This window comes from Tamandua tetradactyla, chromosome 3 (assembly GCF_023851605.1).
Source record: "Tamandua tetradactyla isolate mTamTet1 chromosome 3, mTamTet1.pri, whole genome shotgun sequence".
Lineage (NCBI taxonomy): Eukaryota > Metazoa > Chordata > Mammalia > Pilosa > Myrmecophagidae > Tamandua > Tamandua tetradactyla.
In genome coordinates this window covers 94,285,805-94,311,388 of record NC_135329.1, presented here as the reverse complement: position 1 = coordinate 94,311,388, position 25,584 = coordinate 94,285,805, and the positions used below count along the sequence as shown (strand labels likewise).

The window sequence follows — 25,584 nt, the reverse complement described above, 5'->3', positions numbered from 1 at the left end:
ATTCCTAATTACAATAATACAGTAATAGTTGGAAAATTCAATACACTGCTGTGCTGGTTTGAAAGTGTTATGTACCCCAGAAAAGCAATGCCGTTTAATCCTGATTCAATATTGTAGGGAGAAAACTTTTGATGAGATTACTCCATGGAGATCTGGCATGCCAAACTGTGGGGTGTGAACTTTTGATTAGATGGAGATGTCACTCCCCCCATTCAACGTGGGTCTTGATTAGTTTACTGCAGTCCTTTAAAAAGGGAGACATTTTGGAAAAAAAAACAGTTGCTTTAGAGCAGACACAGAGACTTTTGGAGGTGCAAAAAGGAAATGCCCCCAGGGAAGCGATTTGAAACCAGAAACCAAAGGATCAGCAGATGCCAGCCCTGTGCCTTCCCAGATCACCCTTTCTTGAGTCAGGGTATCTTTCTCTGGTTGCCTTAGTTGGACATTTTATGGCCAAAACTGTAACCTTGTAACTTAATAAATTCCCCTTTTAAAAGCCATTCCATTCCTAGTATATTGTGTTCCGGCAGCATGTAGAGAGCAAACCCCAAATTTACTTTCATCAGTAGAGCATCTAGATAGAAGATCAATACAGCAACAGAGAATTTGAGTAATGTAATAAATGAACAACACCTCACAGACATATACAGAACATTGCATCCCAAAAGAGCAGGATATACATTTCTTCTCAAGTGCTTATGGATTATTCTCAAGGACAGACCACATGTTGGTCACAAATGAAGTCTCAATAAATTTTAAAAGATTGACATTGTACAGAGCATCTTCTCTGAGCACAATGGATTAAAGGTGGAAATCAATAACAGAGACCTGGAAAACCCACAAATATATGGAAGTTAAATAAAATACTCTTAATCATTGGGTCAAAGAAGAAATCACAAGTCAGAAAATACCTTGAGATGAATGAAAATAAGAACACAACTTATCAAAACTTATGGGATTCACTAGCTGCCAGCCAAGGGTGCATCACTTGGCTCTCTCCTTTACAGTGCCCAGCAGGGGGTGGGCAGAGAGGGTGCGTGGGCCTTGGATCCCCATAGGTAGCCCCAACAGGCCAGCACGGTGGTGCTGGGGGTGCTGTCAGGCCCGGCTCCCAGCCTGGAGGTGGCTTGGGGCAGGGATCCATACTGGGTGGCTGGACCATGACATGACTCACAGGCTACGAGTTCTAACACCTGATGAAGAAGCGAAGGCACAACTCGTCGCAGGGTTCCATGGACATAAGCGTGGGCCACTCAAGCTTCATCTCCCAGTGCTGCCTCAGGATCTTCATGCCCTGGGGCAGCGGTGGCCATAGCTTGGCCACCTCCAAGCCATCTGTGCAGCCCTGGCCCATCGTGGGCTCCAGCAGCAACTTCTACCTGTACTGCCTCAGCAAGAGCAGCATGCTCATGGACGGCGTGTTCCAGAGGTGCTGTGGCTGCATGTTCAGGTTTCCCAGCACAAACATCAAGATCATGTCACTGCCCAGTGAGAGGGTGGGGATGGAGGGAGAGGTGGGGACAGGAGGCACCCGAGGCCCTGGTTCAGCCCCAGACCTTGCCCCTGACCATCCACATTCCAGGCACCAGGGCCCACCTGATCAGCCCCCTGCCATTCCCATGGGAACCATCAGTGCTGCAAACTCCTGCCCATCCAGCCCCATGGAGCAGGGTCTCCAAGGTACCAAATGGGCAGTGTAATAAAATATCTGACCTCAATTTAATGGCTGACAACTCACAGCCATAAAATTAAAAGGAAACTTCAGGAGGAGACAGCTCAAAGGATGATTCAAAGCCTCCTATTCCTATGTACAATTAATAGTACAAGCAATTAGGATGGCTCCTGAAAAATAGCTCACCTTAAAAGGAATTTATTCACACATCACTAACAATACTCATATTACTGTGGACAAGGGCTGGAAGAATTTAAGCTGCCACAATCACTCTAAATCATTATTTCATCCAAGTTCCACAATCCCAGGAAGAACCAGGCAAAGGCTCATTCTGGAGGATAGGCCCTGCCTCTGAAAGTAAATTAATAGAGTAGGCTTTTAGGAGGAGACAGCCTAGGGGCATGCCTTGCTTTAAGAACCTCTCTGAGACCTCTCTATTCTCGAAGTGCCAGTCTCCCAGTCACACTGGAGTGCTGTCTGCTCACTCCAGTGACATGCAGATTCCCTAGAGCCTCTCACAGGAAGGTCCACCAGCCCCACTGGAGCCCTAACCTGGTGCCCTACAGCCCAAACTCACCATCCTCCAAGAGGTACAGCTTGCCCCAAGCGCCCCAAGTTTGTCTCTTTCTTATCAGCCAATTTTAATAACTATATAACAGCAGCTGCCACAGACCCTAAAGCCTGTCATATACACTGTGGCAGCCTCACCCTCCCAGCAACCCATCAGGCAGATGGTCCAAGTGCTCCACCAGCTTCCACCCACATCAGCACTCGTGTGGCCTGGCCGGCCCTGCAACACACACATTGTGGCAGGACAGGCCCTGGTCAGCTCCACCACCATGGTACCCCCTCCTGAGGCAGAGCTGCAAGAGAACAGAGAACCACAGGGAATTCAAAGTGGAGCTTATCCCTGCGATTAGCCATGCAGCACTGGGAGCCACTGGCCAGGTGATTCAGACAGTAAGTGGCAGTTTCCATAGTCCAGCAGACACCTGGAGGTCAGCACCAGCTCCCTGTGAAAACTGTCACTCAGAATGAAGCTCACGTAGTGCCAGTTACCTCTGCGTCCCAAGGACCGGCAAAAATGCAGCTGCAAGCCCTTTGCATCTATTGGTGACCCACAGAGCGTCAAAACAGCAGCCAGTCAGAGCAGCCAGAACTAAAGCAAATCAAAATGGAGGACAGTGAGAGCGTCGTCATCGCAGTGAAGGTAGACTGCCTGCCGTTGAGAGGGAAAAGGGCATCCAAAACTAGGCCCTGGAAGGCTCCTCTTACTTTAAAAATATCAGCATTGTGGTGCCAGAAGGAGACATTAGCTCTCAAGGATGCACAGAGCAAGGTCTCACCTGGTCAGGAACCTATAGGGAGACTCTGCCACTCAGCACTGGATGTGGAAAAACCATGTGCCCTTAAAACTCCTTGTGCTGGTTTGAAATTGTTGTGTACCCCAGGAAAACATGTTCTTTAATCCTGATTTAACATTATAGGGTGTAAACCTTTTATTGGATTGTTTCCATGGAGATGTGACATATCCAATTATGGGTGTGACATTTTGATTAAATGGAGATGTGACTCCACCCGTTTAAGGTATATCTTAATTAGTTTACTGGAGTCTTTTTTTTTTTATTTCCTGCAAGAACTTATTTATATTTCTAGTGTTAATCAGTGCAACACAAAGGTCTATAGAACCCCTTTAAAAGAGGAAACATTTTGGAGAAAGCTGAGAGCTGACAGAGACACAGGCATTTGAAGATGACTGAAGCACCAATAGAGAGAGCAGATGCCTAGAAACAGACATTTGGAGATGCAGAATCCAGCAGACACTGTCTTCCCATGAGAGGCTAAGCAAGCCAGAACCCAGATAAGTGTCCTGGAAGAGCTAAGTGAAGGTCCACAGATGCTTCGAGAGGAGACCACCAGTATCGGAAGCTGGGAACAACAGAACCAGGAACAAGGACCAGCCGACACCAGCCACATGCCTTCCCATGTGACAGACATCATCCTTTCTTGAGTCAAGGTATCTTTTCTGGATACCTTAGTTTGGACATTTGTACAGCCTTAAAACTGTAAACTTGTAACATATTAAATTCCCTTTTAAAAAGCTGTTCCATTTGTGGTATATGGTATTCTGTCAGCATTTAGCAAACTAAGACTCCTTAATTCAAAACCAGAAATCACCCTGGAAAAAAAAACACACACACAAAGGAAAAGAAGCCATGGGAGAAGCAAGAAGTTGGAAGTCAACAGAACTGAAAGAGAAAGGAGAAGATGCCACTGTGTGCATTGCCATGTAACAGAAAACCAAGGAGCCCCAAAGGTTGCCAGTCAGCTGGAAGATGCTGACCCTAAGAGGAAGCAAGCCTTCTAACCTCTATAGCCAATAAATTCCTGGTTTTAAGTAAAACAAACAAACCAAAAAACACACACCACAAGCTCTGTTCCAGCGGTCATGGTCTCCTTCCCTGCCAGACATCCCTGAACAGCCATTTTCAAGGACTCTGCTTGGAAGTGACAATAAAACCCCAGTTCCTTCCCCTGAATCCGGGACCAGGGCTGGCCTCGCTGGGGAAAGAGGCTGAAGCCACCACCAGCACTGCCCTCTGTAACCCACCCCGGCAGGCACTGGGAGGTACACAGTATTTTATTGTTCACATATGGGACTAGAATATTTTAAGGTATACTTTTTTTTCTTTACAAAATAATGGAGTCTGACATTCCAAATCAATACATTTTTCCTCTGGAAACTTCGGAATCACACAATACTTTTCATGTGAAATTTCATTTGGGGAACAGACACAATGTAGTTTTAGTTTTTGTCATTTGCTTTCAGCCTAAGGTTGACTTAGGAAAGGTTGACTCTCATCTGTTAAAATTCAGAGGAAGATGCGTTGATGCTGCAGTGTGTCATGTCGGGGCAGCGGCTGACGAATTTGCTCCGCCTCCATCTCTGTGCTGCAGGCACTGCGAGGACCCAGGTGGAGCTGTGGGTATGGGAAGAACGGCAGGAACCCACGAGTCACACCTAACTGTTTCTCTTTCTTGTTACTCTTTGTTGTTTCTTTATATTGACTGTCCCTGGCCCAATTCTCCACTCTTAAGTAAAACAACCCTTTAAGTATTGTGTATGTTTAAAATGACACAACTGTTACGACTTCATTTGGGAAAAAAAATAACTTCAACTTTCTATTATACACCCCTTTCAAATACAGATCAAAGACCTCTCTGAGGTCTCTTGCTATTTTAGGTGGAATCACCCAGCTGCTGGGGCCATCTGGCAGCTCACCCACACAAGCCCGTCTGGTCCCACTCACTGCCCCTTGTCCCTTTCTTTGGCAAGAGCAGGAAGCTACAAGTCAGCGATGGGTCTTTGAAGCAAAGCATCCTGCAGTTGAGTATTTGAAACATCTAGGTTGTTTTCTGATTTTCAATAGGAAATGCCCCTCACCCTTCCTGAATTGAATTTGATACTAAAGCTGACTTCTCCAAAAAATAAAAACGATAGGAAAGGAAACAAAGGTGAGAGAGAAGTGGAAGGCCTGGCATGGCCTCATTTCTTATATCTCAGGAAGAAAAGCATTCACCTTTCCTGAGTGTTCTGGGGAGTTAGGATTGGCCAGCCATGAAAATAAAGAGAGAGCTTTGGCCTTATTGTGGATTTTTTAGTGTCATCATCATAATGTTATTTATTTAAATGTATTTAGTTTCATATTTTATTTTAGAGAGAGAAAAAAAATTGTATATTCCCCGTGGAATGAGATGACACAAAATAGTATATTTAGGGAATTTAAAAATATTTATTATTTACCTAAAGACCAACTATGATAAAGCTGTTGTAAGTATTGTGTGTCAACCCACAGTATAGAACTGTCACAATGTTATTACAGATATGCATATTAAAAATTATGAAATTATAGCACACTAGCTGGGTTTACCACTTAGCCATTTAAGAAATAAAAATGAAGCCATCATGGGGAAAAAAAAACTTATGGGATACAAGGAAGGCAATTCTCAGAAAGAAATTTATAGCGCTAGGTGCTTACTTTAACAAAGAAGAAGGAGCTCAAATCAAAGACCTAACTGCACAACTGGAGGAACTAGAAAAAGAACAGCAAACTAAACTCAAAGCAAACAGAAGAAAATAAATGAAATAATAGAATAAAAAAACACTATAGACCATTAACAAAATCAAAAATTGTTTCTTTGAAAAGATCAATAAAACTGACAACCATTAGAGTAACAGAGAAAAAGAGACGATACAAATAAGTAAAATCAGAAATGATTCTACTGACCTTACAGAAATAAGGAGGATCATAAGAATATATTATAAACAACAATAAGCCAACATATTAGAAAGCCTAGATGAAATGGACAAATTCTTAGAAAGACACAAACAACCTACATTGACTCTAGAAGAAATAGAAGATCCAACAGACCAATTACAAATCAATTACAAAAGACCGAATCAGTAATAAAAAAACATCCTAACAAAGAAAAGCCCAGAAGCAAATGACTTCACAGGGAAATTTTACCAAGCATTCCAAGAAGAACTGAACCAGCCCTGCGCAAATTCTTCCAAAAAATTTAAGAGGAAAGAACACTACCGAATTCATTCAATGAGGTCAACATCACCCTAATTCCAAAGCCAGGTAAAGATACTACAAGAAAAGACCAATATCTCTTATGAATATAAATACAAAAATCCTCAACAAAATACTAGCTGACCAATACACAACTATGATGATACTGTGAGCCACTGATTATACACCATGTATGGATTGTATGTGTATGAAGATTTGTCAACAAAAATATATATATTTTAAATACTAGCAAGCCAAATTCAACAACACTTTAAAAGAATTACATACCATGGTCACCGGGATTTATCTGAGATATACAAGGGTGATCCAACATAAGAAAATAAAATACTGTGTTATACCATATTAACAAAATGAAAGGGAAAAAACCCGTAATCATATCAGTTGATGCACAGAATGCATTTGACAAAATCCAGCATCATTTCTTGATAAAAAAAAAAAAAGCCCTTAAAAACTAGGAAGAGAAAGGAACTTCCTCAACATGATAAAGAGCATCTATGAAAAATCCGGAACTAATATCATATTCAATGGTGAAAAGACAAAAAAACCGAAGATCTGGAACAAGTTCATAATGCTCACTGCCACCAATATTATTCAACAATGTACCAAAATGTCTAGCCCAAGCAGTTATTCAAATAAAAGAAATAAAAGACATCCAAATTGAAAAGGAAGAAGTATAACTTTCACTATTTGCAAATGATGTGATGATAAATCTACAACAAAGCTATAAGACCTAATAAATCTGGCAAGTTGGTGGGTTTTAAGATCAATACACAGAAATCAGTAGTGTTTCTTCACATTAGTAATCAGCAATCTGAGAAGGAAATTTTAAAAATTCCATTTACAACTTCAACTAAAATAGTCAAATATCTAGGAATAGATTTAACCAAGAATGGTAATGGACTTGAACACAGAAAACTATAAAACTTTGCTAAAAGAACTCAAAGATGACATAAAGAAATGGAAGGACATTCCATGGTCATAGATTGGAAGACAAAATATTGATAAATGTCTTTTCTACCCAAAATGATTTACTGATTCAGTGCAATCCCAATTAAAACCAATAGCATTCTTTGGAGAAATGTAAAAGCCAATCGTCAGATTTATTTGGAAAGGTAAGGAACCCCAAATAGTCCAAAACCATCTTGAAAAAGAAAGAAGTTGGAGAACTATACACTTCCCAACTTTAAAGATTATTATAGAATCACAGTGGTCAAAACAGCATGGTACTGGCACGAGAATAAATAAATAAACCAATGGAGTTGATCTGAGGGTTCAGAAATAGACCCTCACTTCTGTGGCAAATTGACTTTTGACAAGGCTGCCAAGTCCACTCAGTTTGGAAAAAATAGTCTCTTCAACAAATGGTATGGGGAGAACTATCCATATGCAAAAGAATAAAAGAGACTTTATCTTACACCATATACAAAAATTAACTGAAAATGGATGAAAGACCTAAATCTAAGAACCACGACTGTAAAACGCCTAGAAGAAAATATAGAGAAGCATCTTCAGGACCTTGTTCTGGGTACTGTCTTCTTAAACTTTACACCCAAAGCAAAGGCAATAAAAGAAAAAATAAATGAGATTTCAAAAAAATATTAAAAACTTGCGTGCAAACAACTGTATCTTGAAAAGGAAAATAGCACCCTACTCAATGGGAGAAGATACTTGGAAACCACATATCCAATAAGGGTTTAATATCCAAATATATAAAGAAACCCTAAAACTCAATAATAAAAGGCAAACAACGTATTTAAATAGGCAAAAGACCTGAATAGAGATTTCCCCAATGAAGATATACAAATGGTTAAAAAGTATATGAAAAGATGCTCAATATAATTAGCTATTAGGGAAATGCAAATCAAAACCATGAGATACCATTTCATGCCCACTAGAATAGATCCTATTTTACTTTAAAAACAGAAAATTACAAGTGTTGGAGAGGATGTGAAGAAACAAGAATACTATTCATTGTTGGTGGGAATGTAAAATGGTGAAGTTGCTGTGGAATTCAGTTTGGCAGTTCCTCAGAAAATTAGGTATAGAATTATCAAGTGGGACTCTGCAATCCCACTTTACATATATACCCAAAAGATTTGAAAATAGGGACTCAGATATTTGCACACTGTTGTTCATAGTAGTATTATTCACAATTGCCAAAACAGGGCAGTAACCCAAGAATCCATTCATCAATGAATAGATAAACAAAATGTTTATGGACTGTTATAGTCAGGTTCATGTGTCAACTTGGCCAGGTGGTGGTACCTGTCTGTCTGGTTGGGCAAGTGCTAGCCTGTTTGTTGCTATGAGGACATTTCATAGAATTAAATCATGATCATGCTGGCTTCAACCACAGCTGATTCCATTTGTAATCAGCCAAGGGGAGTGTCTTCTGCAATGAGTGATGCTTATCTAATCACTGGGAGCCTTTTAAGGAGGATTCAGAAGAGACAGGCTCTCTTCCTGCTTCAGCCAGCAAGCCTCTCCTGTGAGTTCATCCAGATCCTCCACTGCAGTCATCAGCTTTACAGCCTGCCCTACAGATTTTGGACTCTACGTTCCCATGGATACGTGAGAATCCTTTTATAAATTTTATATTTACGGATATTTCCTGTTATTCTGTTTCTCTAGAGAACCCTAATACATGGACTGTAGCTCAAAGTACTCATATAAAATGTTCCTTCATGAATTGTAGCAAATATGCTACACTAATGCAAAGTGGTAATAATTGGGTGGTATACTGAAGTATATAGTTTTTAAATGGATTTTTATTGTGAAATATACATACAAAAAAGCAATAAATTTCCAAATACATTTTAAGAAGTAGTTGTAGAGCAGATTTTAAAGTTTGGTATGGGTTATAGTCCTATGATTTTTTGTTTTTTCTTCTAGTTGCTCCAAGATACTGGAGCCAACAGAAATATCAATATAATGATTCAGCAGTCATACTTAATTGTTAAATCCTATGTTCTCTGTTACACCCCTCCTTCTCTTTAAATAACATATACAAAAAAAGCAATAAATTTAAAATTACATCACAACAATTAGTTGTACAACAGATTTCAGAGTTTGGTGTGGATTATAATGCCACAATTTTAGATTTTTATTTCTAGCAGCTCTAAGGTACTGGAGACTAAAAGAAATATCAGTATACTGATTCAGCATTCATACTCATCTGTTAAACCTGACTTTCTCTGTATAACTCCACCATCACCTTTGATCTTTCTCCTTGCCATATGGTTTTTTGTTTTTACCTTTTTTATTGTGTAATATAACATATATTACAATGCAAAGAATGAAAAAAAACCAACAGTTTTCAAAGCACTATTCAACAAATAGTTACATACCAGATCCCACAGTTTGTCAGGGCCTATCATACCATCATCTCAGAGTTTTCCTTTTAGCTGCTCCAGAATACAGGTGACTGGAAGGAATTTTTTTTTTTATCATCACAATTGACTTTTTTCTTATTTTGTGAAAAATAACATATGTACAAAAAAGCAATAAATTTCAAAGCACAGCTTCTACAACAATTGTAGAATATATTTCAGAGTTTGGCATGGGTTACAATTCCACAACTTTAGTTTTTTACTTCCAGCTGCTCTAAGATACTGGAGACTAAAAGAGATATCAATTTAATGATTCAGCAATCATATTCCTTTATTAAATCCTATCTTCTCTGTATAACTCCAGCATCACCTTTGATCTTTCTAACCGTCTCTTTAGGGGTGTTTGGGCTATAGCCATTCTAACTTTTTCATGTTAGAAGCGTCTGTCAATAATATGGGGTAGGGAGATGGAACTATCTGATATTCTGGAGAGGCTGGGCCCTCTAAGTTTCAGGACTGATCTGGTCCAGGGACCCATCTGGAAGTTGTAGGTTTCTGGAAAGTTACTCTAGTGCATAGGACCCTTGTGGAATCTTATATATTGCTCTAGTTGTTCTTTAGGATTCTCTGGAATGGTCCTGGTTGGGGTTTGGCAGGTTATAATAGGCAGCAATGTCTAAATGAAGCTTGCATAAGAGCAAACTCCAAAGTAGCCTCTCGACTGTATTTGAACTCTCTCAGCCACTGATGCTTCATTAGTTACACTTCTTTTCCCCCTTTTGGTCAGGATTGAAGTGTTGATCCCACAGTGCCAGGGCTGGACTCATCCCTGGGAGTCATCTCCCACACTTTCAGGGAGAGTGTTTCACCCCTGAATGTCATGTCCCACATAGTAAGGAGGGCAATTATTTCACTTGCAGAGTTGGTATTAGAGAGAGTGAGGCCACATCTAAGCAACAAAAGAGGCCGTCCAGAAGTAATCCTTAGGCATACCTATAGGTAGACTAAGCTTCTCTGCTACCTACATTAAGCTTCAAAAGAGTAAGCCTCAAGATCAAGGACTTGTTCTAATGATTTGGGTGTCCCTAATGTTTGATACAGTATCAGGGGATTCCCTGATGATAAAGTTTAATACTTCCATATTTTTTCTCCCACCTTCAAGGGACTTTGTCAGTATTTTCTGATTATCTGCTTAAAATACTCTAGGATTTATCCAGGCATTACATTAAGCTATACAGGATTAAAGGCTTCTTTCTTATTCTGGGCCCCCTGTGTTTCAATTGTTTAAATAAGCTATACAGACAGATTGAGTTAGATTATGTGCTACAGAAAATTTAGGTTCCATACCAAGTAAACCTTTCTTCCATTGGTCTCAAAGAATATGTATGGTTCTAAAACATAGACAATGTCTTCCTAATCCCTGTGTTTTGAATCACTTTAACCCCAACCTGATCAGCTTCATTCTTTTCTCTAAATACCAGGTTTTATATATATATATAACAGCCTCTCAAAATCCAGAAATAATAATTACCACTCTGGAGTAAATGTGTCTGCTATAAGAGCTTACAATCTAGGCCCCTGTTTTCTTCTAAGCAGTTCTAAAGGAGGCCATACATAATTGTTGTTTTGTTTCTGGCTTATTTTGCCTTACCAAATGTCCCACATGTTCATTCACATCACTGCATGCCTCACAACTTCATTCCTTTTTGTAGCAGGGCAAAATTCGATCATATGTATATACCATCATTCGCCAATCTACTTCTCAGTCAGTGAATCCTTCAGCTACCTGCATACATGAGGCATCAAGTATAATGGCCAAAGTCCACAGTCCATCAACATTCTCCATTTTAGATAATTTCACTGTTCACAAGGGAAAGATAACCAATAAACACATCCTCACCAAATAGAAAATCTAAACCTCCTCTTAACTCTTGGCCCTCCCCCCATCATTTACCTCTGTTGTTGCTGTGGTAGTGCTGATGGTTTCCTTTTGAACATAGCTCACAGCATTCAATAGCAGTTTTCCCCCTGTACCCTGGACTTAAATACTCTTTGTACATGAATCATACCTTTGAAGTAGTTCTTGCAAGAACTAGTTTATATTTCTAGTATTAATCAGTGGGACACATAGGCCTATACAATCCCTTTCAATCTTGTTCATCTTCAATATGGTAATATTACATATAGACCCACTAGAAAACCGCCTTCACTTCTCTCTATTCCCTTCCACTGGAGTTCAACCTCATTAGCTACCTATTCACCCATCTCTAGCTTCTATGTATCTCTAAGTCCTCTATATTCTGTATTATAAGCCTCGGATTTTACCTTTTACCATTGTCATAAAAGTAGAATAATACAGTATATATCTTTTTGGTTCTGGCTTATTTCTCTCAGCATTATGTCCTCAGGGCTCATCCATCTTGTCATGTGCTTCAGGATGTCATTTTACCTTAGTGCTGCTTAATAGTCCATCATATGTATATAGCACATTTTGTTAATCTACTTGTCTGTTGATGGGCATTTGGTTTGTTTCCATCTTTTGGTGACTGTGAATAATGCTGCCCTGAAAATCGGTGTGAAATGTCTGTTTGTGTCATTGCTTTTAGCTATTCTGGGTATATACCAAGTAGTGCTATTGCTGGGTCATAGGGCAACTTGATATTTAGTTTCCTAAGGGACTGGCAAACTGTCTTGCATAGTGGCTGCACCATTATACATTCCCACCAGCAACGCATAAGTGTCTCAATTTCTCCACATCCTCTCCATTTATAGTTTCCTGTTTGTTTAATAGCAGCCATTCTTATAGTTGTGAGCTGGTATCTCATTGTAGTCTTGATCTGCATTTCCCTTATAGCCAATGAAAATGAACATCTCTTCATGTGCTTTAGAGCCATCTGTATTTGCTCTTCAGAAAAATGCCTATTCATTTCTTTAGCCCATTTTATAATTGGGTTCTTTGTTCTTTTGTGGTTGAGTTGTATGATTTCTTTATGTATACAGTATATCAAACCTTTGTCCAATGTGTGATTTCCAAATATTTTCTCCCATTGAGTTGGCTGCCTCTTCACCATTTGACAAACTCTTTTAAGGTGCAGAAGCATTTGATTTTGAAGAATTCCTATTTCTCTATTTTTTCTTTTGTTGCTTGTGCTTTGGATGTAAAGTTTAGAAAGCTACCTCCTGTTACTAGGTCTTGAAGATGTTTCCCTATATTTTCTTCTAGAAGTTTTACGATACTAGTTCTTATATTTAGATTTTGATCCACTTTGAGTTAATTTTTGTATAGGGGATAAAGTAGGGGTCCTCTTTCATTCTTTTGGCTATTGATATCCAGTTCTCCCATGACCAAGTACTGAAAAGACTACTTTGTCCAAATTCAGTGGATTTGGGGGCCTTGTCAAAAATCAGTTGACCACAGATTTAGCGGTCTATTTCTACACTCTAGATTTGATTCCATTGGTCAATACTTCTATCTTTGTTCCAGTACCATGCTGTTTAACCACTGAGGCTTTATAATAGGTTTTAAAGTCAGGGAGTGTTAATCTGTCCACTTCCTTCCACTTTCTTCTTCTTTTTTAGGATGCTTTTAGCTATCCAGGGTCTCTTTCCCTTCCAGGTGAATTTGGTAACTAGCTTTTCCAAGTCTTCAAAGTAAGTTGTTGGAATTTTGATTGGTAATGCTTTGAATCTGTAGATCTATTTGGGTAGAATTAACATCTTAACTATATTTAGCATTCCTATCCATGAGTAGGGAATGTCTTTCCACCTGTTCAGATCTTCTTTGATTTCTTTTGGCAATGTTATGTAGTTTCCTGTGTACAAGTCCTTTACGCCCCTAGTTAAGTTCATTCTTTTAGTGGCTATTTTGAATGGAATTTTTTCCTTAACTGACTCCTCAGTTAGGTCATGGCTTGTGTATAGAACCATTACTGATTTTTTGCACATTAATTTTATATCCCACCATCTTGCTGAATTTGTTAGCTCAAGTAACTTTGCTGTAGATTTCTCAGGATTTTCCAAGTATAGTATCATGTCATCTGCAAATAATGAAGTTTTACTTCTTCCTTTCCAATTTGGATGCTTTTTATTTGTTTGTCCTGCCTGATTGCTCTAGCTAGAACTTCTAGCACAATGCTGAATGATAGTGGTGACAGTGGGCATCCTTGTCTCATTCCTGATCTTAGGGGGAAAGCTTTGTCTCTCTCTATTGAGTACAATGCTGGCTATCAGTTTTTTCATATATTCCCTTTATCATATTGAGGAAGTTACTTTTGATTCTTATATTTTGAAGAGTTTTTATCAGAAAAGGATGTTGAATTTTGTCAAATGCGTTTTCAGCATGAATCAAGATGATCATGTGATTTTTCCCTTTCAATTTGTTAATGTGCTGTATTACATTAATTGATTTTCTTGTGTTGAACCATCCTTGTCTTCCTAGTTTTCATTTCATGGCCCTTTGCATTTCTTGGCTGTTTCTTGTTTTGTAACATATGCGTTTAGGGCAATAAATTTCCCTTTCAGCACAGCCTTTGCTGCATCCCATTAGTTCTGATATGTTGTATTCTCATTTTCATTCATCTCCAGATAGCCACTGATTTCTCTAGCAATTTCTTGTGAGCCACTTGTTGTTTAAGAGTGTGCTATTCAATCTCCATATACTTATGAATGTTCTCATTATTTGGTGTTTATTGAGATCCAGCTTCATTCCATTGTGATCAGAGAAAATACTTTGAATCATTTCAGTGTTTTTACATTTACAAAGACCTATTTTGGGCCCCAGCATATGATCTATCCTGGAGAACGTTCTATGAGCACTAAAGAAGAATATATATCCTTGTGTTTTGGGATGCAATGACGTATATATGTCTGTTAGGTCTAATTCATTTACCAAGTTGTTTAACTTCTTTATTTCCTTGTTTATCTTCTGTCTGGTTGTTCTATCTATAGAGGAGAGTGGTGTATTGAAGTCTCCTACTATTATTGTTGGAACATCTAGCACTCATTTCAGTTTTGCTAATGTCTGTCTCAGGTACTTTGGAGCTCCTCGATTGGGAGCATAGACATTTATGATTGTTATTTCTTCTTAGTAAATTGTTCCTTTAATTAATATATAGTGTCCTTCTTTGTCTCTTATGGTATCTTTACATTTAATGTCTATTTTGTGCGATATTAGTACAGCTACTCCAGCTTTCTTTTGGTTACAACTTGCATGGAAAATCTTTTTCTATCCTTTCACTTTCAATCTATTTGTATCCTTGTGTCTAAGATGAGTCTCTTATAAGCAGCATATAGCTAGATTATATTTATTAATCCATTCTATATGGATTAGATAGATAAAAGAAAAAAATCTATATCTTTTAATTGGCAAGTTCAGTATATTAACATTCAAAGCTATTACTGAAAAGGTGTTTCTTGAATCCACCATCTTATCTTTTGGATTTTATTTGCCAGATCTATATGTTCTTTCGCCTCCCTCTCTTTTTATCCTTTAAGTATCCTTACTGGTACTCTTTAATTCTGTGCCCTCATCCAGACTTTCCTCTCCTATCTCTTTTTTTCAACTGAAAGAACTCCCTTTAGTATTTCTTGTAAGGCTCTTGTTGGCAAATTCTTTCAGGACTTGTTTGTCTGTGAAAACTTTAATCTGCCCCTCAGTTTTGAAGGACATGGCTGGGTACAGAACTCTTGCCTGGAAGTCTTTCTCTTTCAGGATCTTAAATATGTCATACCATTGCCTTCTCGCCTCCTTGGTGCCAGTTAAGTAGTCTGAGCTCAGTCTTACGTGGTTTCCCTTGTATGTAGTAGATTGTTTTTCTCTTGCTGCTTTCAGAATTTTCTGCTTCTCTTCAACATTTGACAGACTGATTAGTATGTGTCTTAGGGAAGGCCTATTTGGATTTATTCTGTTTGGAGTTCATTGAGTTTCTTTGACATGTATAATTATGTCCTTTATAAGGGTTGGGAAGCTTTCCCCCATTATATCCTCATCTACTCTTCCTAGCCCTTTATTCCTCTCTTCTCCTTCTGGTACATCAATGACTCTTACATTTGTGTACTTCGTTTTGTCCATCATTTCCCTGAGATCCAATTCAAATTTTTCCATCTTTTTTACCATTTGCTCTTTTGAGTGTTTGAAATCAGTTATCCTATCCTCTACTTTGTTATTCTTTCTTCTGCCTCTTCAAATCTGCTGCTGTGTGTCTCTAGTATGTTTTTTATTTGGTCTACAGAATCTTTAATCTCTGTGATATCTGCTATTTTTCTATTTATTCTTTCAAATTCCTCTTTATGCTCTTCTTCCGTCTTCTTGAGCTCCTTTATGTCATTTGCCATCCCACTTATTTTGTAGAGTTATAGGAACATCTTTGATTAGTGTTCCAATGTTTGTGTCTCCTCTGGTGTTTTTTCGGTCATTAGTCTGGGTTATATCTGTCTGCATTGTGATATGTTTAGTGATCTTCTGTTGTTTTCGCCATAGGTAAATATCTTGATTGATTTACTATGGAAGTTAATTTCCTTCTGTAGTCTAAAGCCTTGTGTTCGTGGGGTGGGTGTTTGTGGAATGGTGTGTGTATGGGGCAAGGCAAAACAGTGCAGTGATGCATTGCCGTGCAGGTATAGGTACAGGCTGGGGATGCTACACTGGTACCTGTGAACATGGGTGCGCAGAGGCCAGGGAGGATGTGGCTGTGCGGGTGCATGGGTCTGGAAGGTATGACCCTGGTGTGCGCTGGTCTCGGGCATAGGGCCCTTTGTGCACATGCACAGAGCTTGGCAGCAGGTCGACATTATGCCTGCATGGGCTGGGGGTGGATGTGACCTGGCTGCAGAGGTCAGTGCTTTCCCAGAGCTGTGGGGCATAACTGTGGACCTGTGCCTGTGTGGTTCTAGGATGCAATAAACTAATGTACCTGTGTGGAGAGCTCAGGGCAGGCAGGGGTGGGTGGATGGAGGCTGTGCAACTGTATGGGCTGGAAGCAGGTGTAGCCTGTGTATGGAGGTAAAGGCCCACAGCATTTATGTGTTGGCAATAGCCTGCAGGGAGCAGGGAGAGGAAGGTAGTGCAGGGGACGGGCAATAAGAGGTGGGCTGGGCTGCACTTGGGGTGGGGTGGGGGGTGGGAGGGGTTGGTAGAGATGGGGCGCTTGGAGCATGAGGAGTCGGGGGCAGGTGACAGGGTTCAGGTGCATGGGGAGTGGGGTGAGTCACAGGTTATAGGACTGCACTGGTGAGGGTAGTATGTTCAAGGAATATGGCTTGGCTTACTTCCTTGTCCCCGTCTCCCCATCCATGTACTCCTGAGGGCTCCGGGCTACCGTGTTAGGCTCCTGTTCTCTGCTTCTCAGTTTCTCAGCTTCTGCAACCAGGGCTGCCCTGTGTGGTGCAGAAGACTCTCCCAGGTCAGTTACACTCTGGGATCTCAGTCTCAGTCGCCCTCCTATCCCTTCTCTAACTTTTCCTTGGAGCAGGGCTGAGCTTGACCTATCCTTTCCGCAATCATCCCAGAACCCCTGGAAGTATGTATTTTATGCATGATTTTTTTGTAATCTACAACTTTTCTACGAATAAAAAAGGGGGAGGGTACTAACAGTCCGTGGCATGATTTGGCACAACACATACACAATATATCACCACTGGATACAGCTACTCAAGAGGCAAGGCTCAGAGTGACAGTGTATTTGATACCTTAACAGGGTTTTGTGAAGTTAAAAAATATGTTGGCTGGTTGTTCCTAAATATGCTAGATAAAGTTGCTAAAGAAACGGATAAGCTCGGGACTTCAAATTCTCAGCTCAAGCACCAGTTAAAGGGGATGAAAATTTCTACGTGTTTCCTGAAAGAAACCCTTATTTTTGTAGCTGCAGACCTGAGATTTCTGAAAAGCAGATACAGTGTTTCAATGTGAAAATGGCTGAATTACAATGCAAATTGTATTCTGAACATTTCAGGGTATCCGCTGCTAAAGTAAGGACATTGGGAATAAATGTGATCGTGAATACTGGAAAGGGGATATATAAACTGATAATAATTACTGTGGGCACATTGAAACCCTCCATTTTGCTGAGTTCTTTCTCAGATAAATCTGTAACTGCCTACTCCAAGGAAACAGCCGTCACATGCGCTGAATCTGAAGCGATTTACCCTGTTTACTAGGTGAAATTGCAATGGAATGCCCTGAGATAGTTGGCTTGGAAGTCACTGCTAATTCCTCCTAGAACCCATTCCCACCACACCTCTTTTCTTCAAGACCTATAACCAGGCCAAGGTCCCAACAGGCCCCAAAAGGTGAGGTACAAAGTGTGACTCATGAGGAGATTCACTACACTCCAAATGAACTGCATGATTTTTCCAATTTATATAAGCAGAAATCAGGGGAAACTGTGTGAATGGATATTAAGGGTGTGGCATCTTGGTAGAAGGAATATAAAGTTGAATCAGGCTGAATGTACTGATATGAACCCACTAAACAGCTTCTGGATTCAGTATTGTAGCTCAAGGGGTTAGAAAGGGCTCTGACAGTTTATTCAGTTTGTTGTCTGAAGCGGGGACCAAAACGTGACCTATGTTAAGTAAAGTGGAAATGCCAGGACGTCCCTAGTATAATGTAGATGAAGGGATTCAAAAGTTAAGAGAGATTGGAATGTTAAAGTGGATTTATTATGTTAAAGACCTCATCCACCCCAGAAATGTCCAGAGGACCTACTTTTCACCAGGACCCTAAGGAATAAATTTGTGAGAACAGCTCCATGGTCCCTGCAGAGCTCTGTGGTTGTTCTCCTTGGTAGATCAGATATTACTATGGGAACTGCCATTTGAACTTGGATCCTTCAGTAAAATGGGGATGGTCAGATCCCTCATTGCCAGGGGCCAAGTGGCAACACTTAATCACCAAAGGCAAGGTGAACATGGCGACCAGAATGGACAGCAGAGTCAAAGCAGTAATCAAAAGAGTCCGACTCTCACAGACCTATGACATTGGCAAGCAGATCATGGGGCACCCAGAAATGAAATACTACTAAATTCTTACTTGATCTTTATAAGCAGAAGGATTCTAGGTCAAGGGAACAAAATTCTAACTTGAATAAGAAAAAAAGAGTCTCAGCCCCTCAATCATTTTCCAGACTTGAGACAGTTTGCAGGTGCAGTACTGCTTTAATGAGGAGAAGGCCAGGTCCCCTTGGGGAAGGGCCTTGATATGCTGCCAAAAATTCATACTGTTAATCTTCCTCTCAGCCTTCCCTAAAGGGGTCTACAGTCTTCTACCAGAGTAACTGCACACTGGAGAAAAGGAAATGATCAGGGATTATTAGGTACTGGGTCTGAACTGACATAAATTCTAGGAGACCCAAAACAAGACTGTGGTCCAACAGTCAGCACAGGGACTCATGGAGGGCAGGTGATCAATGGAGTTTTAGTTCAGGTCCATCTCATGGTGGATACAGTGGGTCCCCATACCCATTCTGTGGTTATTTTCCCAGTTCTGCAATGCATAATTGGAATAAACCATACTCAGCACCTGGAAGAATCCCCACATTGGTTTCCCTACAATAGGAAAGGCCAAGTGGAAGGCACTAAAACTGCCTCTCGCTAGCAAAATAGTAAGCCAGAAGTAATACCACATTCCTGGGGACACTGCAGAGATTATTGCCACCACCAAGGCCTTGAATGAAGGATTCAGGGTTAGTAATTCCCACCACATTAACATTCAGCTCTCCTATTTGGCCTATGCAGAAAACAGATGGATCCTGGAGGATGACATGTATTTTTGCCAACTTAGCTTAAGTGGTGACTCCAACTGCAGCTGCACTGCCAGGTGTGGTATCATTGCTTGAGTTAGTCAGTATATCCCTTGGTACCTGTATGTAGCCATGGATCAGGCAAATACTTTTTTTCCCCAATACCTGTTAGTAAATCCCACCAGATACAGTTTGCTTTCAGCTAGCAAGACCAGAAATATACCTTAACTGCCCTAGCTCAGGGATAAATAAATTCTCCAGGCCTATGTAATAAATCTAGACTGCAGGGATGCTAATTTCCTTTTCTTTCCACAAGATACCACATTTGTCCATTATATTGATGACATTATGGTGATTGGACCTAGTGAGCAAGAAGTAGCAACTACTCTAGTCTTACTAGTAAGGCATTTGTGTGTCAGAGGGTGAGAGATAAATCCAACAAATATTTAGGGACCTTTTGCCTCAGTGACATTTCTAGGCATCCAGTGTCATGGGCATGATAAGATATCCCTCTAAGAAGAAGGATAAGCTGTTTAATTATCCACTCTTACAGCCAAACTAGAGGCAGAATGGCTAGTTGGCATTTTTGGATTTTGGAGGTAATAGGTTCCTAATTTGGCCATGCCCTCCTGTACCATTTACCAAGTAGCCTGAAAAATTGCTAGTCCTGAGTCTCCACTTGGAACAAAAGGAGGCTGTGAAAGCTGCTCTCCCTCTTGGGCTTTATAATCTAGCAGATCCAATGGTACTAGAAGTTAGAAGTGTCAATGGCAAATAGAGATGCTGTTTGGAGCTTGGCAGGCACCTATAAGGAAAATCACAGGGCAGACCCTTAAGATTTTTGGTTCAAAACTATTCTCTGTAGTTAATGACTCATCTTTTGAGAAACAGTTTATGGTCTGCTCCTGGGCCTTAGTAGAGCCTGAATGCTTAACCATGGGCCATAAAGTAACCATGATCCCTGAGTTGCCCATCATCAACTATTGCTGTCTGACTCACTATGCCATAAATTTGGGTGTGTACATTAGCACTCCATCATTAAGTGGAATGATGACCAGGCTTGAGACCAGGCTCAAGGAAGCCTAGAAGACACAAGTAAATTACAGGAGGAAAAGTTCCAAATGCCCATTTCCCCCACTCCTACCATATTGCCTTATCTGTCCATGCCCACAGCTATGGGCTTTTGTGGAAGTTCCCTACAATCACTTGACTGAAGAAGATGAAACTTGAGCCTGGCTTACATGGTTCTACGTGATATACAGGTACCATCTGAAAGTAAAAAGCTGCAGCACTATAGTCCTTTTCTGGGCCATCCCTCAAGGACAAGTTGAAGGGAAATCCTCCTAGTGGGCAGAACTTCAAGTAGTATACCTGGCTGTTCATTTTACTTGTAAGGAGAAATGGATGGAGGTGCATTTGTATACCAATTCATGGGTTATTGCCAATTGTTTGGGTAAAGGAACATGATTAGAAAATTGGTGACAAAGAGGTCTGGGAAAGAGGTGTGTGGACAGACCTTTCTGAGTGGGGAAAAAAAAAACAGTGAAGATTTTTGCATCCCATGTGAATGCTCAACAGAGGGTAACTTCAGCAGATAAAGATTTTAACCAAGTAGATAAGATGACGCATTGATCACTTTGTCCCACCACTCCTGTCATTGCCCAACAGACTCAAGAAGAAAGGAAGTTTTATGGGCTCAGCACATGGATTTGCACTCACCAAAACAGTGAAAGGCACAGCCATTGCCAAGTGCCCAATTGGCCAACATCAGAGAACACTGATCTCCTATATGCACCTGAATGTGATCAGACAGCTCATGTAATCAGGCATGTCGATTATACTGAACATCATGGAAAGTTCAGTATTTTGTTCTTACAGGAATAGTCGTGTAGTCTTATAGATTTGCCTCCTCTGCATGTATTGCTTCTGCCAAAAGTACCACTTTTGGACTTACAGAATGTCTTATCCAATGTCATGGTTTTCCACACAGTATTGCTTCTCATCAAGGAATCCACTGCACAGCAAATGAAGTGTGGGAAGGGGACATACTCAAGGAATTCATGGGTCTTACCATGTATCCCATCGCTATGAAGCAGCTGAAGTAAAAAATGGTGGAATGGCATTTTGAAGACTCTATTTTGATGCCAACTGAGTAGTAATACTCCAGGCTGGGGCAGTATTCTTCAGGAGGCTATATATGCTTTAAATCATGTCCAACCTATTGTGCTTTTTTCTTTAATAATCAGGATTCATGGGTCCAGGAATCAAGGGATGCAGATGAGTGGCACTACTATTACCCCTAGAGATCCACTAGAAATATATTTGCTTCCTGTCCCTGTGACCTTATGGCCAGCTAGTCTAGAAGTTATAGTTCCAAAAGGAGGGATGCTTCCACCAGGAAACACAACAATAATTCCATAGAACTGAATGTTAAGAGTGCTAAATGGTCACTCTGAGCTCCTCATGCCTCTGAATCAACAAGCAAAAAGAGGAATTACTGTACTAGCTGGAGTACAGCCTAATTATCAAGAGGAAATAGGACTGCTACTACAAAATGGGTGTGAAAAAGAGTTTGCCTAAATACAGAAGCTTTCTTAGGATGTATCATAGTATACCATGTCCTAAGATTCAGAGCAATGGAAAACTGCAACAATTTAATCCAGGAGGGACTACTAATATCTCAGATACTTCAGGGATGAAGGTTTGGGTTACCCCACCAAGCAAAGAACCATAGCCAGCTGAAGTGTTTTCTGAGGGTAAAGGGAATATAGAATAGGTAGTGGAAGAAGGTAGTTATAAATATGAGGTTCAACCACATGACCAGTTGCAGAAATGAAGACTGTAATGGTTATGGGTATTTCGTCCTTGCTTTGTTATAAATATGTTTGTATAAATATCTTTGCTTTCTTTCCTCTCATCCCCTTATCATATAATACAAATTGTATTAACTTTATTTCATAGTATTCAAGTTGCAAGATATCAAGTTTAAGAGTGAATGTTACCCAAGGACTTGCATCCTCTTTTGGCTGAAGGGTTAGTGTGTTTCTGTTTGTACACAAGACAATTGAATTGTTATGCAAATATATGAGCATGTTATTGTCTTTAGAGCTAAAGACAATTCAAGGAGATATGTGCGGAGTGCCATGCTGACAAGGGGTGGCACTGTGATGATTAATTACATGTGTCAACTTGGCTAGGTCTTGGGGCCCAGATGTTCAGCAAGCACTGGCCTGATTTTTACTGTGAGGGTATTTCATGGATTTAAATCATTAGTCAGTTGTTTGTGTCTAGAGCTAATTATATCTACAGTCAACAAAAGACACTACCTTCAGCAATGAGACGAATCTCCTCTTCTAATCAGTTTGAGGCCTTAAAGGAAGAACTGAGGATTTAAGCAGTCAGAAAGAATTTGTATCTCTACTACAACCAGCCAGATTCTCCTGGGGAATTCATCACTTTCATCGGAGTTCCCACCTTGCAGCTTTTCCTGCAGAGTTCATGTCACCATTGAGTTCCCAATTTGTGACCTGCCCTGCAGAATTGAGACTTGCCAGCCAATCCCCACAGTCATGTGAGCCAATTCCTATAATAAATCTTTTGGTATATATATATATATCCTTACTATTCTGTTTTTCTGGAGACATCTGACAAATACATATGGTATAAAAAGGAAAGGAGGATGAGTAACATCAGTGAAAAGAAGGTACCAAGCCCCAACCCTCTATAGAAACACTGAAAAAATGAGCAAAACCTGTCAAAATTATTGGAATTTTTGAAAATAATCAAAGATTTACAGCAAACAAGCAAATCCTGAATTAAGACAAAAGCAACTAAAAACAGTAGAACATTACAGTGTTTTTGCTTACCCTAATCCCACTCCCCTCCTTAAAGGCTAAAGGAGACGGTGAACAAAGAGACAAAGAAACAATCTCTTTGGGGAGCTGTGAAAGAATTTCCTGATGCTGTTCCCTGCCCCTCCCTTATCCCCTCTCCAAGGCAATGTGGAGGTGGACAACACTCCATTGGTAAGCCCTGGCCTTGTTCCAGTTTGGGAAACTCTGCTCTACTTTAGCATTCTCTCTCTTCCTGAATTTGCCGTCCAGGCAAGCAGCTTGAGACCAGGAAAGCAGTGTAAGAAATAATTGAGGTGGGCCCCTGGGAGAGGGAAAAAGTCTGTTCCCTGGGAAGGAGAGAGGGCATCCAAACTCCTGTAAACAGGGGAACTCCTAAAATACTAGCAAGCACAAACCCACAAGATACAGGCCCAGATAAGACACGAAGACCCTGCGCTTTCCATTTGCATGGGGTGGACCTACCTGGTAGCATGGCAGACACTCAAGAAAATCTCTGTCATATCACCAGCCAGTTAAAACTCAAAAGCACACATCTCAGGGAATAAAGCCCAGAGTTAACATTTTAAAATATTAAAGTGAACTGTGTACAACAAAATACTACAAGACAAAGAAACAGGAAATGATGACCCATTTAAAGGAAGACGATAAAAATCCAGAAAATGTCAACCAAGAAGACCAGAATGTGGACATACCAAAGACTCTGAAAAAATGATCTTTGATATGCTCAAGGACATGAAGGAAAATAGAGAAAGAACTAACACAAATCAGGAAAATAATGAACAATATGAAAATCTCAACAAAGAAATAGAAATTTTGAAAAGGAACCAAATAGAATTACTGTAGTTGAAGATTATAAAACCGAAATGAAAAATTCCCAGTTCTAATCAATAGCAGATTAGAGCTGGCAAAAGAAAGACTCAGCAAACTCAAAAGGAAGATAACTGAAATGAAACAGCCTAAGGAGCGTAAAGAAAAAAAACTAAAAGCAAAGTCGTCTAAAAGCCCTCTGGGATCCCATCAAGCATACTAATGTATGCAAAATAGGAGTGGCTGAAGGAGAAAAAAGAAAGGGGAAGAAGGGATATTCAAAGAAGTAATAACAGAAAACTTCCCAAACCTAGCAAAAGATGTGAATCTACATATCCAAGAGAGTCACAAGAATATGAAACAGGATAAATGTGAAGAAAAATAAACCCCGTCACATATTGATTAAACTATATAATACGAAGGACAAGGAGAAAGTTCTGAAAGGTGTGAGAGAAAAGGAATGTGTTATGCACAAAGGAGTCCCAATTAGATGGTGCCAATTTCCCATAAGAGACCATGGAAAGCGAGAGTCAGTCATTTGAAATACTTAAAGTGATGAAAGAAAACTACCAACCAAGAACTTTAAATACAGTGAGATTCTTTTTCTCCAAAAATAAGGGAGAGAGTAAGACTTTTCCAGATAAAACCTAAGGAAATTCATTACCACTAGACCCGCCCTACAAGCAATGGTAAAGGGAGTTCTTCAGACTGAAAGGAAAAGACACTAGGCAGTGGCTTAAAGGGGCTTAAAGAAATAAAGACTTTTGGTTGAGGTAACCGTTGGGCAATTATAAATGCCAATATTATTGTATTGCATATTTTGGTATGTAATTCCACTTCTTACAAATGCATCACAAGTAATAATAAACTTATGTTTTTTGGACATACAGTACACAAAGACATAATTGATAAATACAAAAAAAGGTGGGGAGATGAAGGGTTATAGGAAAAGTGTAGGTGTATGCTATTGAAGTCAAGTTGATATCAAACCAAAATGCTGCTTATATGTGTAGGATGTTAAATTTTAACTACATGGTAACTGTTTTAGTTTGTTAAAGCTGGCAGAATGTAATATACCAGAAACAGATTGGCTTTTAAAAAGGGAGTTTACTAAGTTGCAAGTTTACAGTTCTAAAGCCATAAAAATGTCCAAGTTAAGGCAACAACAAGAGGTTACCTTCACTCAAGAAAGGCTGATGCCATCTAGAACACCTTTGTCAGCTGGGAAAGCACATGGCAATGTGTGCTAGCTTTCTCTCCTCATCTCATAAGGCTTCCCTGGGGGCATTTTCCTTCTGCATCTCCAAAGTTCTCGGGCTGCGTGGGCTCTGTTGACAGTGAAGCTTTTTCCAAAATGGTTCCCTCTTAAAGGACTCCAGTAAGCAACCCTACCTTGAATGGGTGGGGACAAATCCCCATGGAAATCACCTAATCAAAAGGTACCACCCACAATTGGGTAGGTCACATCTCCACGGAAACAATAAAAAAGATCCTACCCAGCAATACTGAATCAGGGTTAAAGCACATGGCTTTTCTAGGGTACACAACAGTTTCAAACCAGCACGGTAACTATAAGGAAAATATATG

General features: G+C 40.1%; 1 protein-coding gene and 1 pseudogene across 1 annotated transcript in view; one reads left to right on the top strand and one right to left on the bottom strand.

Annotated features, from left to right (window-relative positions):
- LOC143677527 (5-hydroxytryptamine receptor 5B-like) overlaps nt 1-25,584 on the bottom strand; it is a 74,580-nt gene that overhangs the window by 5,224 nt on the left and 43,772 nt on the right. The window lies entirely within an intron of this gene.
- Nucleotides 1,197-2,926, top strand: LOC143676757 (forkhead box protein K2 pseudogene; annotated as a pseudogene).